Raw genomic sequence first — 13,228 nt, 5'->3', positions numbered from 1 at the left:
GTGTGTGTGTATATATATATATATATATATATATATATATACACACAGGTATATACAGGTACAGGTATAGATATAGATGTTCTGCTCTGTTAGAACTGTTTTACCAAATATGCTCTGTATCCATTCAAAAGGAGAGGAGAAAGGGAAAGAGGAATAAAAAAATGAAGGAGGAAGGAAGGGGGAGAGGAAAGGAAGGAAAAGAAAAGAAAGAATTACAGTCTTTATAGTCCTCCTACTACTCACTTTAACAATCACACCACTCCTAGAAAATTTAACTTATTTATTTATTTATTTATTTATTTATTTATTTATTCACCCCAGATTTTATTCCCCCATCCACCCTCCAACTGTTCCACATCCCATACATCCAACCCACCTCCCCTTGTCTCCACAAGGCTGTCTCCTGTCCCCCCAACCCCACCTGATCTCTAAACTCCCTGGGTCCTCCAGTCTATTGAGAGTTAGGTACATCATCTCTGATTGAACACAGACCCAGCAGTCCTCTCCTGTATATGTGTTGGGGGCCTCATATCAGCTGGTGTATGCTGCCTTTTTGGTGGTCTAGTGTTTGAGAGATCTCAGGGATCCAGATTAATTGAGAGTGCTGGTCCTCCTACAGGGTCACCCTCTCCTTAGCTTCTTTCAGCAATTCCCTAATTCAACCACAGTGGTCAGCAGCTTAGGGACCCTCCAGAATGCACCAGAGACCTGGGAGGTGAGAGACTCTCAAGACTCAAAGGGAGAACCTTAGATAAAATGCTGGACAGTAGGGAGAGGGAACTTATAGAGCCCACTTCCACAGGAAGACAGGGCATCAAATGAGGGAGGGAGTTCCCATTCCACAGTCAAAACTTTGACCCATATTTGTTCCTGTTTGAAAGAGCTACAGGGATGGAAATGGAGAAGAGCCTGAGGAAAAGAAGGTCCAGCGACAGGCTCAAAGTGGGATCCAGCTCAAGGGGAGGTCCCAAGGCCTGACACTATTACTGAGGCTATGGAACGCTCTCAAAAAGGGACCTATTATGACTGCCCTCCAGAAGACTGAACAGACAGCTGACAGAATAAGATGCAGATATTTGCCCCAACCAATTGACAGAAATTTTAACTTTTTAAAAAGAGAAAACTGATAGAATGCATTGTCCAGAGTTACACTTATTTAGAGGAATCAGATGCGTTCAGGATGGAACAGTGGTAGATTACATAGTTATTTAGAATTGGAGCCCAGACTAGGATTTGGGTTTTTGTCTACATTCCCAAGAGTCTTTCTGTTGCATGATTGTGTAATTATATTCTTATGAAAGATTAAAGAACTATATTATAAAGTATGTAGGAAGGACATTTGCCAGGCAATTCGAATACCTTGCATCCAGCTTTCTCCCTCACATATATCTGCATTCCTGTATAAATCAGGGCCACATATTTTTAAGACACTTAGATGTACAGGACAATTTTAAATGGTCTTCACAGAGCAAAAGCATTTAAACCACATTTTTAGTCCAACAATATTTCACTGTAATATTTTATGCTAGTTAGATGACGTCCTGAGAGGCAAAGGGCTGAAATTTTGAATCACACCACTAAGGAGATAGCTTGTTCTGTAGAAGGTTTCATAAATAAATAAATAAATAAATAAATAAATAAATAAATAGGAAGAGGAAAACAAACACAAGCAGCAGAGTTCAGAGCTCTGGATACTAATGCAATCAATTTTGAGTTCACACCACTTTCTTGCAGAAGGCAGTGGGTAAAGCATTACTAAGCCACCATCTATTGAATAAGATGTCCCACTGAGGGAGAAATTAAATGTCTTCTATCACACACCGCCTGGGTTGTCTCTGATTTACCTATTAAATATAAAACTTTCCTTCTCCAAGTAATAGTTTTGCAAGCAATAAATTGTTGCCAAGGAAAATGGCAAGATTTCTTTCTGCCCACAATCTTTCCTTTTTCCTTTTCGTGAGTAGACAGCTCTGCTGATGTCCTGTTCTGCTGAAGGAGTGGTAATGACATGTGTATGTCTCTGCTGAGTCTTTGATTAAAAACACACAGCATTGTGTGACTTTCTGTTCTTGGCTAAGACAACAGAGGACTCTGCTGGCAGGTATCTTAACTTGGTGAGCCATTGGACTGAGAAGATAGACAAGGGTGCAGGGATTCTGGTCTATTTTAGATTTAAATTTTAATGGCCTTTTAACAATTGAGAGGCATCAGTAGTCTCGCTTTCCTTCTCCACCCACATCCCTTTCTCCTCTCTATCATCCAGAGATGAGAAAGTGATTTGCAAGCCCAGTAAACATACAACTAGCATCTGAGAATCCTGCATTTCTTAAAAGATAATTTTTACATTGTTCATCATCAGTATATTTTCTCCACAGTACTTGATGTAACACCACCAACTCTAATGATATTTGAATGATAACATTTAGCTCTAGAATATTTTTCTTGTTAATTGCAGCTCTGGCCCTTCTTTCAAAATATATTTTATATAAATAATTCAGAATGTCTAAATAAAATGAGTTTGAAGGTGAATGTTTCCCTCAATGAACACTGGAAATTAGACAGTGGGTGTGAGGGTGTAGCTTATTATATTCCCACAGAGGGAAATCTTTGGCAATTTCTATCAGCTGCTTGGTGATCAGGGATATGTCCGAATCGATGGAAAGCAGGGGCTTGTGTAATTGGTACAGAGGGCGGATTGAACTTCTTCTGTTCCTGCTGTGAGCTGTCTGTCATGATTCAGCAGTGCAGTGAGGTCACCCTAAGATTCCTTCACAACAATTCCAGCCAGTCACATCAATCAACAAACTCATTAAGCTCCCACTGGGCTGGTGAAGTTGGAGAAATAGTCCTTAATCTGCATCCCTCATGCCAGCTTCTCTTCTGGGACTTAGTGTTCTCATCTGTAAAATGGTGTCTTGCTTTGATTAGGAAACATTCCATGAACTCTGAACTTTCTATATATTCTCATCTTTTTATTTAAAAAATATCATCCTATTATTATAAGATACCTACAAAACACGGAAAATGAAATGAGAAAATTATGAAACCTATTAACATTCAAAGCAATATTATTTTAGATTTTTTTCTTCTGTATTTGGACACAAACAATTATGTCTGGATACATAATGCATGTTTTATGTATATGTTTCACAGAAGCATGTACTTAAAAATGTAATATCTATTTTATATAATAAATTATACCCATGTTTCTATACTAAAAAGTGTAAATCCATATAATTCTAAATTGTTGTAGTAAATTCTCCTGTTTTATAGACTACAATGTATTTAGCCAATCCTTTATTGGTAGACATTTTCCAATCTTTGACTAAAAGACATTCATATGCATACAATTTTTCTTATCTAAACAGATAATTACTCATATGTAAAACTTTTACCTATGGGTAAAGTCAGTATGTCAAAGCATATGAACACTTTTTATATTTTTATATTTCTATTTTATACACAGGTTCCGGGAAGAATGTCAGGGGCATGGAATAGTTCATTACTCCTGATCGATCCCTCAAGATTTACTAACATAAACTAGGTAGTATGGAAAATAAATTTAAGTAATGTTTGGGCTGAATACTTTTAAATACAACCATGCTTTAAGTGTTAGCCCTGGCTTTTGGGATTTGGTCAACAATCCATATTTCTTGTATTTCAGATGTCATTGTAATAACCAATCTTGGCAGGATCACTGCTCTGATCCTTTTAGTGGTGATGCATAGATAATGTCCTCTGAATCTCCAAAATCCCCTCTTACTACCTAGCACAACTTAACTACTGTAAGGTCTATATTGGCCTAATTAGCATTGTGAAAACTTGTCAACACCATTCAGTTTTCGTTTTGTTTTCTTTATTGCTTTAACTTTGGGTTGAAAAAAAAGTTAGTTGATGATAATACCATGAAGGGAGTATAGCCTGGGAGGAGAAGAGAGGGTTTCATAATTGGGTCTCTTATAGGAAGTGTGGTTAGTGTAGGGAAGGCTTCTTGGAAGAGATAATATTGAAGCAGAGATGGAGTTAAAGGAGAGAGCCAAACCATGGGAATATCAGGCAAGGGTCATCTATACAGTGAGAAGAGCTAATGAAAATTCCCTACATTAGGGACATTTCTGGCATTTTAGGAAACAGCAGGAACCCAGTATAGCTGAAGTAGAATTAACAACAGAAGTAGTAGTTTGATATGAGATATTAAACATGAAAGCATTAAGTCAAGATGCTAGCTAAACAGGTATCATCATGTACATTTTAGAGGAGCTTAGAACATGCTATAGTCAATCTGACTGTCACATGTGTTCAGGGGTACCACTCTAGAAATTGTTATAGGGTACAGCTGAAGAAATAAATCAAATATAGAGATATATCCATATGTATAATACATATAAATATAAGGAGTTGGTGTTCGCTTATGGTCAGGTCCTGGTAGATTCAGGCACCAAGAATAGACATACGTATTAATTATTTCTATGTTTTTATGATAAAATACCATGATCAAAACAAATTAATGAAGAAAGACTTTATTTTGGATTGCAGTTACAGGAGATGAGAGTTTATCAAGAGGCATGGCAAGAAACACAGGGACGGTGGTAGGATCAAGAACCCGAGAGAGCACATCTTTAACCATAAGCAAGAAACAGAGGGAGAGAAGTGAAAGACAAGAATATGTGCTACTGCAGTCATGTTTTCAGTGTTCAGTTTCCTTTAATGATCCCCATCTCCTTTGAAGGGTAGGTGTAGACATGTTCACTTGAAGATCTTGTCTTGATTGACAGCTTTTCCCATGTGTTGGAAGGCTTCCATCCAGGAAAAGTACTCTCAAACCAGGGTCTGGGTCTCCTTGCTACCAGGATCCAGTTTCCACCATGTATACAACTCAATCCACCTGCCAATCTGGACTCAGTGGAATGGCGAGGTCTTTGCCTCAGAAGACCCAAACGTCAGGACTGCAGCTACTGTTGTTGTTTCCAAAGAGGATAACACTAGCAAAGACATTCTTCCTCAGTTTGTTCAATCACTGGAACATTCCAGTGAATGTGAATTCATGAAAGTCTGGATGAGCTCTTCAGGGAAGCGGTACTAAGCATACCACAGGGACCAGCCATCCTTATCAAAGTGCTCCCCAAAATATGGCAGCTCCACAGAGAGGGTGTCCTCATCATTGGAGTACTAATGCATAAACTCATCCAACACAAAGGTACTCTTGAGCAGGTGAGCGGAAGAATCCTTGGCCTTGGGCTCAGCAGCTGATGCCTACTCACACTCATCCATCTCTTCCTCTGGAGCTGGGGCAGCTGCCTTTTTTTCCTCTTTCAGCTCAGCCTGGTGCTTCTGTTTCTCTTCTCGTGAACCCTTTTCTTTCCTTGGGGTATCCTTTTTAGGCTGGCTCTTTGAAAACTTCTTAGCATCAAACTGCACCACCTTCTTACACAGCTGCACCTCCCCCAAGATGGGCCTGTATTGGGGCTAGTTAATGCAGGTAAGGAAACATCAGTTGGTATTAGGGAAGACCTGGTGAAAAGAAGGCTCCAAAACCTGTTTATAGAGCCACAATAGGGTACAGACAACTGTGATATCAGCCAGTGTGGCTCGCTCACCCATCAGAAAAGTCTGTGTCTTCAAGCGAGTGTCCAGCAGCCCCAGAAATCACTTCACTTCCTCTTTTGCATTTTCAGTGGCCTGTTTGTTGTGGTGCATAATGTCCAAGGTGGGGAACACCCAGGTGCTAGCAGGAAGAATGAAGTCACTGTCAGCAAAGCTCACCCACTGTACCTCCTGAACTGCCGCCAGAGTGTACTTCCCCACAGCTCCTCATTGCTTATATAATAGGCAATGGCATTGCTCTAAACACACAGAATCTGTCATCACCTTCAAATGCTGGAACCTTGCCAGCAGGAAATTGTCAGAGAAATTCAGGGGTGCGGTTGGTTTGACCAAAGTGGAAGTGGGGTGGTACAGAGAGCATTCGGACCTGAGCGATGAGGGCCTTGAAGGCCCTTCAGTTTTCAGGGTGTGTGTACAGGGTCTCAGCTGTTATGGTGACTCCACAGAGAAAGGGAGGTAGGGCTGTCAGTGCTGCCACAAAGTAAACTGCACTACTGCTACTGCAATTTTAAGAGTGACAATCGTTTCTCTAGCCCAGCTGAGACATAGACTACAAGATTTGTTTAATAGGCTTTATGGCACAGTAGCTGAGCAATTATTAATCTATTCTATTCCTCTAAGCTACTCTGTCTACCTCCCAGCCAAAATCCCTGAGATACTTGCATTTTGGTATTGGTCTGTCTCTCTCTCCTCCAAATTTATTCCCACGGTGGCTCCTGGACCCTCTCCTTGTGGCAAATTCCCTCTTCTTCCTTCTCCCCATCCCCTGTCTGGGATAAAAAGTCTAGCTTTAATTTCTCTTCTGCTCAGCCATTGGTTGATCAGCTTTTATTGACAAGTCAGTGAATAAATGGGGAGCAATGTTCACAAAAGATTCAGGCAGGAGATACTTACAATAGGCATCACAATGCCCTGTCTGGGTTGCAATCAGATACGGGGGCAGAAAAATCACCATTTGAATAAATAAATATAAGGATAATCTTTATACAATGCGCAATAATATTGTGACTGCAACTATGGAATTTCAAAGCCCACCACCAGTCGTGTACTTCTGCCAGCAAGGCTATATCTCCTAAACCTTCCCAAACAGTGCCACCAACTGGAGAACAAGTGTTCAAATACCTGAACCTATGGAGGACATTTCTCATTCAAACCACTACAGATGGTGATGAGTCTCAACTGGGCAAAAGGTATTCATTGGAAAATCAAGCTCAACTCCAGATTCTCTGCTGGACTCTGAGTACCCCCAGAAAAATGTCATAATGACTCTGAAAGCTGTGAAAAGGGGGTCTAAACAGTGTCTTCCATGGTCACAGAGTGCTCTGTGTCACTGAACATAATCTAATGGCCTTGGAAAGACTATCAGCAAAGTGGTCTCTGGATCTGCTTAAAATGGAAACCAGTAAAGCTCTCTATTTTGTATGGGATTTTCTAATTGAATGCTTCATGGTGTGATGAGATTAAATTATGATTGATTTTACATAATCACTTAGCAGTGGATTGGTGGGTCAATGGGTAGATGGATGGAGAGGTAGATGATGTTAAGGTCAAGAAAGTCTTTTTTTTTATTATTTCATATAGAAGATACATGTAGACCATCCAGACCATAAACAAAGAAATAATGATCCTAAGAAGGAAACAAGAATTAACAATTTCAAGGAATATGGAGAAGGGAGGAACAGTACAAATGCCCCCCACCCCCACCCTCCTTTCTCACATACATTAAAGCCAGCTTGGGGGCAAAGGTCATTTATCCTTCTGCGCAGTTAAGACTGTGGTTCTAAGAGGTTCTAGTGTGGTTGATCTAGGATTTCTCTAACCAAGTTGAGGCTACATGTCTGACATCGATGATTTTAAAAACAGGCTAGTATTATGAAATGGTGAGACCCTGGCTGGGCATGGTGCCATATGCTTGATGCTTCTGGGTCCCAGCACCCAGAAGACTAAGGCAGGGTGTTTTGAGGCCAGCTGAACTATTCAGAAAGACCTTGCATGTCTTAGAATTTTCTTTTAAGATGGAGGCCAGATTTGTAAGTTATTAAGCAGAGTGACATATTTCAATCATAGTGGTTAAATGTTTTTACTGTTCGGACCTAGCCAGGCCATTTATGGCCCTGCTTCTTCAGACCTGGATGCTTTGTCATTAATTTTCTTTTATTTGATTTCAACATAAGTGATCTCAAGCATTTTAAGTCAGAAGTCCTTAGGATAGAAAAGATAGGAAGATAGAACTACAGTATGCGATTGAGTGTTAGCACCAGACAGCCTGCATTTGAGTCCTGGCATTACCACCTACCAACTCTCTTTGTGCCAGTAAAGCTGCCCAGCTGTGCAGTCACCATTTATTATATAGGTTAACCTGGTGTGGACTGGCTGCTGTCAAAAGTGTTAAAGGACAGAGCATGAAGAGAGCTTTGAAATTGTCCCTCCTTTGCAATTTATAAAGTTTACAACTTTGTAAAAAGTTGCCTAGAAGTAGTATGAACTTTATATTTAAAATACACATGCCACTTTCTTAAATAGTCTACCGACTTCTCTGAGGAGCTTGTTTGTTTTGCTCCTTCAGAACATTTTATTGGATTATAGGAGCTGGCAGGAAAGCTTTGCTGGTCATGTACATGCCCTGCTGTCGTGATGACCTAAGTTCAACCCCCAGAAGCCACATTAAAAAGCCACCCTGTACATTTGCTATTCCTGCTGTGAGGAGATGAAAGCAGATAGATTCCTGGGTGTGCTCACTGGCCTTCTAGTCTAGCCTACTGAGGGAGCTCCATGTCAGAGGGATTCAGTCTCAAAAATAAGGTGGAATGAAAGACACAGAAGCTGTCCTCTAGAGTCACACACATACAAAGAGGGAAGGAAGGAGAGAGGGAGAGAGGTATATAAAAAAAGAGATAGAAACTTGGCTAAATAAACTTTGGTCCTTAGCTTCAGAGACTAGTCCCCAAACATCACAGTAGCAAAGCTAAGTGAGGGGAAACACAAGATCCCACTAGATCAGAATCTTGTTCTCTAGATCACACAGCTAGCTGTCTTGCTGTCCCTACTGAGATATAACATTCCAGGCTCATATCCTGGCATGCAGGTGATACTGTGCACAGACATATCTCATGCCTGAATATGGACCAGACAGTTCCTCCCACTTCCTTGAACAAAATTAAATATGCATTTTCATTTTGTATTTGTGTAGTAGAGCCCACCTCAATTGTTCCAGGTAGACCCCTTAGTACAAGTTAACTTAGCCTAACACGGGATTCTCCTGCCATGTTAACATTCATTATCTAGAGCAGCTGACACTTAACCTGATCTTCTCCAGTTGCTCCTCCCTCTTCTTAAGATTTGCTCTTCATGTAACTATGCCCAGACTTAGCCTGGCAAAGTTTTGGTTTAGATTTTGTTTTATTTATTTATTTATTTATTTATTTATTTATTTAGGGTTTTTCTGTATTAGTTTTTGTTTGGTTGATTTTGTTGTTATTACTGCTGTTGGCAATACTACAGACTGAACCTAGTGCCTCAAGCTAGATGCATGCACTGAACACTTTAACCAGTGAGCCGCAGCCCAGCCCTTGTTTCTAGCTTTTTGAGGAAATCCTATACTAATTTCCATAGAGGCTGCATCTATTTCTATTTCCATCAGTAGAGTATAATGGTCCTTCTTTTTCAACATCCTTGTAACACTTATTTTTATTTGTTTTCTTGATGATGGCCATTCAGACTAGGGTGAAATGAGTCTCAGTGTGATTTTGATGAGCATTTCCTTGATGACTAAGGATACCAACAACATTTTTATCATATATTATGTGTATTTATATTTCTTTTGAGAACTGTCTCTTTAATTCATTTATCCATTTCATGAAGGATATATTTTAGGTAGAAAATGTATTTTTAAAATAATAATAATTAATAATAATAATAATGGCTGGAAAAGTGGCCCATCAGTTAAGAGCACATACTGCTCTTGCAGAGGACCCAAGGTTAGTTCCCAGCATCCTTAATGGGCATCTCACAACCATTGCTAATGCCCTCTTCTGCCTACTTGGGCACCTGTACTCATGTACACATACTCTCATTCATATTGTTAAAGAATAAAATTAATCTTTTACAAATGAAATAGCATTATTAACATAAGGGTCTGTTCAGTTAAAGTCTCTGGATTCCTGGGTTTCTGAGGAGAGAGAAGTTTGTGAGAACACAGGAGCTCTTTGGTAAAAGTAAGTGAGTCTGACAAAGACTGGCAGAGTGTCTCCCTGCCAGAGCAGCTGTGCACCTGCTGCTGAAGAGATGCTCAGCCTGGCGAGCACTCTCTGCCCTGCTCAGCTTCTCTGGGGGACAGCCATCTAATCTCTAAGATGAGACCATCAATCATTATCCGTGGGTCAAAATTTCCAGCTAGGCTGGAGGAAACATTTTGATTAATGCCTGCATGGTGACCTGGGTGATGCCAAGGGCTGGGACTTGTGATGGGAATGAGGTAAGCAATAATTGTTTTTAATAACCTTGGTCACTTCCCTTCATCTAGTTCTTATCACAAACTCTAAATTTATTCCACACTAGTAAAACTTGGTCTAGATATGTTACTATGATCAAGGTTCTGTCTCCTAGGAACCATAGTGGAAGAAAGAATACTTGAGTCCCTGATACGTAGTATAATTTGGGTTTATATAGCTTGGCTGTTTTCCCCCTGAGAATTCAAATAAAATTGGCTTCATTTGCCTTGAATAATGAAGAAAGCAAGAACTTCTAGCAGATTTCAATAGACTTCAAGCACTCGACAGATCCTTATCTAAACAGTACGGAGATCATGGTGGCAATTACAAGAAGATAGTTAGAACTCTTGATGAAAAATATTTACCAGCCCAGAAGATTCACAAGAGCCTTGAAAGCCTCCTGGGCTTTGTTGAGTAGAGCAATGAATCTCTCAAGTAGCAGCACCATAAACCCTTTAATGTATGAGGGTAATAGCAAGCATGAATCCTAACCTGCTTGTGTTAATGTGTAACAATGGCTGATATAGTGCAGGACAGTGCAAGCACAGGAACCTGGCTTTGATTCCCAGAACACACAGAAAAACTAGGCTCAGTAGCGTACAATCAAAGGCTGAAGATGGGAGGATCCCTGGAGTTTGCTAGACAACCAGTCTAGTTGAACCAGTGCACTTACAAACACACACACACACACACAAGTGCACGTGCATGTGCACACACGCACACACACAGAACAGTGTAAGAACCATGCCATTATTCAATGAGAAAGTCTCTTCCTTCAGTGGCATTAGTTCCCCCAAACTAGTCTAACTTGGTGAAAATCAGCAGAAAACATGCACGAGGGGAATTTTCTCCAAATTTGAGCTGTCAGGACTAAGGAAGAGCTAAGACATTGTCACAGAGGGGCCTGGGGAGATGTGACAACCAAGTGCAAGGTTGTGCCTGGACTGTATCCAGAAGAGAACAAGAGGTAGAGAAAAAGCTGAAGAAATCAAAGCGAAGTCAGGGTTTAATAGGTAGCAACGTGCCTGTGCAGGTTTAATAGACAGTAATGCGCTTGCACAGGTTTATTACTCTGACAAGTATTCCTAAGCAATAGTGGATAAGAACAACTAGGAGATTTGGTGAAGTGTACGTGCGGCTCTTTCCACTATTATTTTTTTTTTTGCAATTTTCCAGCAATTCAAAAACTATTCTGAAGTTAACAGGCTTAGCTGGAGCTGGTATGAGCTCCATGAGCTGTCACTCTCCTGAACTCTCCAGATGAACTCCCAGTCATTAGTGGGAACTGTCACCATATGCCGAGACACTTGGTTTGTTGGGTTTTATGTGCATTTTTTCCTTTTACTAATATGCTATGTTTATATCCACAAGTTAGTTGAATGTAACAACTGTTGTCCTATTTGGGAATGAATACATTTGGGCATGCTGGGGAGGGAAGGCAGAACCTTGTGCAGGCTAGGCAAATGAGCTGCACATCTAATGTCTGAATTTAATTCTCTTAAGCATGCAAAGTAGTGACTCCCTGAAGGCCCTGGGTCTATCTGTAAGAAATATCTCCAAAGAAGGGTATTGTGAGGCTAGAGAGATGGTTCAGAGGTTGAGAGGACCGCTCTTCTCGATGCCCTGAGTTCAATTCCCAACAAGCACATAGTGGCTTACAACCATCTATAGTGGGATCTCGTGCCCTCTTCTGGCATGCAGGCAGAACACTGTATTCATGATAGATAGATAGATAGATAGATAGATAGATAGATAGATAGATAGATAGATAGATATTTTAAAGGACATTATCCTCAGTGCTCTTGAGGATGTGAATATCCACCTACTTCTCAGTCTAAGAGGGAAACAAAAATCCCTCTCTCCAGGTATTTATAGACTCCATATCCTCATCAGCTCAAGCTTTTACCAAAAAGAGGAAGAACAGAGAGAGCTACCACCTTCTATTTACTTATTACAACACTGAAAATTCCTTACAACAAAAAAAAAATTTAGAAAAATTGTGTGCTTGTTTAGAATAAGTGAAGGACAAATTGCTTCAGAGAAAAGCATGAGTCTATACAGAAATAATTCTGCATGTGTATAATTGCAAACCATTTTGCAGAGTAGCACCAGTAACAAAATAAGGACCCACGCATACTGGAAATTTCTACACTCTGCATCCAATGTTTGTTCTCAACTTTCATATGAAAGAAACAGGTACATGGGATGCCTCTCTTTTTAAAAAACCTCTGGGTACTTAATTTCCTCTGTCTAGAGTAACCAACGTCTTTCCACCCCAAGACAAGCTTGGCATCTACCTGCTGATCCAACCTTGCCCCTTGCCGAGGCAAGAGATTTAATGAGATCACCCAGGGTGTGGGGAAGCCTTTGTGCCAGGCAAAGAACACACCCAAGAGAGCCGAGGGTATTTTGATGTTACAGAGAAGCCAGGCAGAAGTGCAGATGGAGAATTAAGAAGAGGCTCTGACAAGAGACAGAGACTGGTTGATCTGGAGAGTCAGCAACAGAGCAGGTAACGGGTCTTTGCAAGACCCATTTCAGGTGCAAACTGGGTTCACAGTTGGCACATGCAGAAATGAACTCTAAGTTCCCCAAACCCCAAATCCTTTCACTGTGTCTAGGTAAATGGAAAAGTGAGTCAGTACCAACAAAATGTTAGCTGTAAAAAGTGAACTGCTCTGGAGGTGGTAGAGGTGGGCAGGGCGTCTGTCCACAAGTATGAGGACCTGAGTTCAGAGTCCTAGCAACTACACAGGTGCCAGACAGGCATGGCAGCCAACCTGTAATCCCAGAACTTGAGAAACTGAGACAAGGAATCCCCACAGCCAGCTAGCTGTCTTAGACTTATCAGAACTGGCAAACTCCAGGAGCTTAAGTGAGAGATCTTACCTCAATATAGAAGGTTGAAAGTGATCAAGGATATCTAACGTCAGCCTCTGGTCTCCACATGCACAGCGCACACACATGTACACCTGCTTCCACACATGTTCCCACACACATACAAACATGTACACATAGACACAGTATGCACAGAAAGATAATATAAAATGGACTATTCGTGTTCAGAATACGTTTCAGTGAACATGAATGGAAGACATTTGTTTAGGATTGTGGCTATCGTCACTTCTCAGGAC

The 13,228-nt window shown here is 40.6% G+C and overlaps 1 pseudogene; it reads right to left on the bottom strand.

The window, feature by feature from the left end:
* Positions 1 to 4,746: 4,746 nt before the first annotated feature.
* LOC114625654 overlaps positions 4,747 to 13,228 on the bottom strand; it is a 38,333-nt pseudogene continuing 29,851 nt past the window's right edge.

The sequence above is a fragment of the Grammomys surdaster genome, unplaced genomic scaffold (genome assembly GCF_004785775.1).
Source record: "Grammomys surdaster isolate TR1022 unplaced genomic scaffold, NIH_TR_1.0 220, whole genome shotgun sequence".
NCBI lineage: Eukaryota > Metazoa > Chordata > Mammalia > Rodentia > Muridae > Grammomys > Grammomys surdaster.
This window is presented reverse-complemented; position numbering and strand designations above follow the sequence as displayed.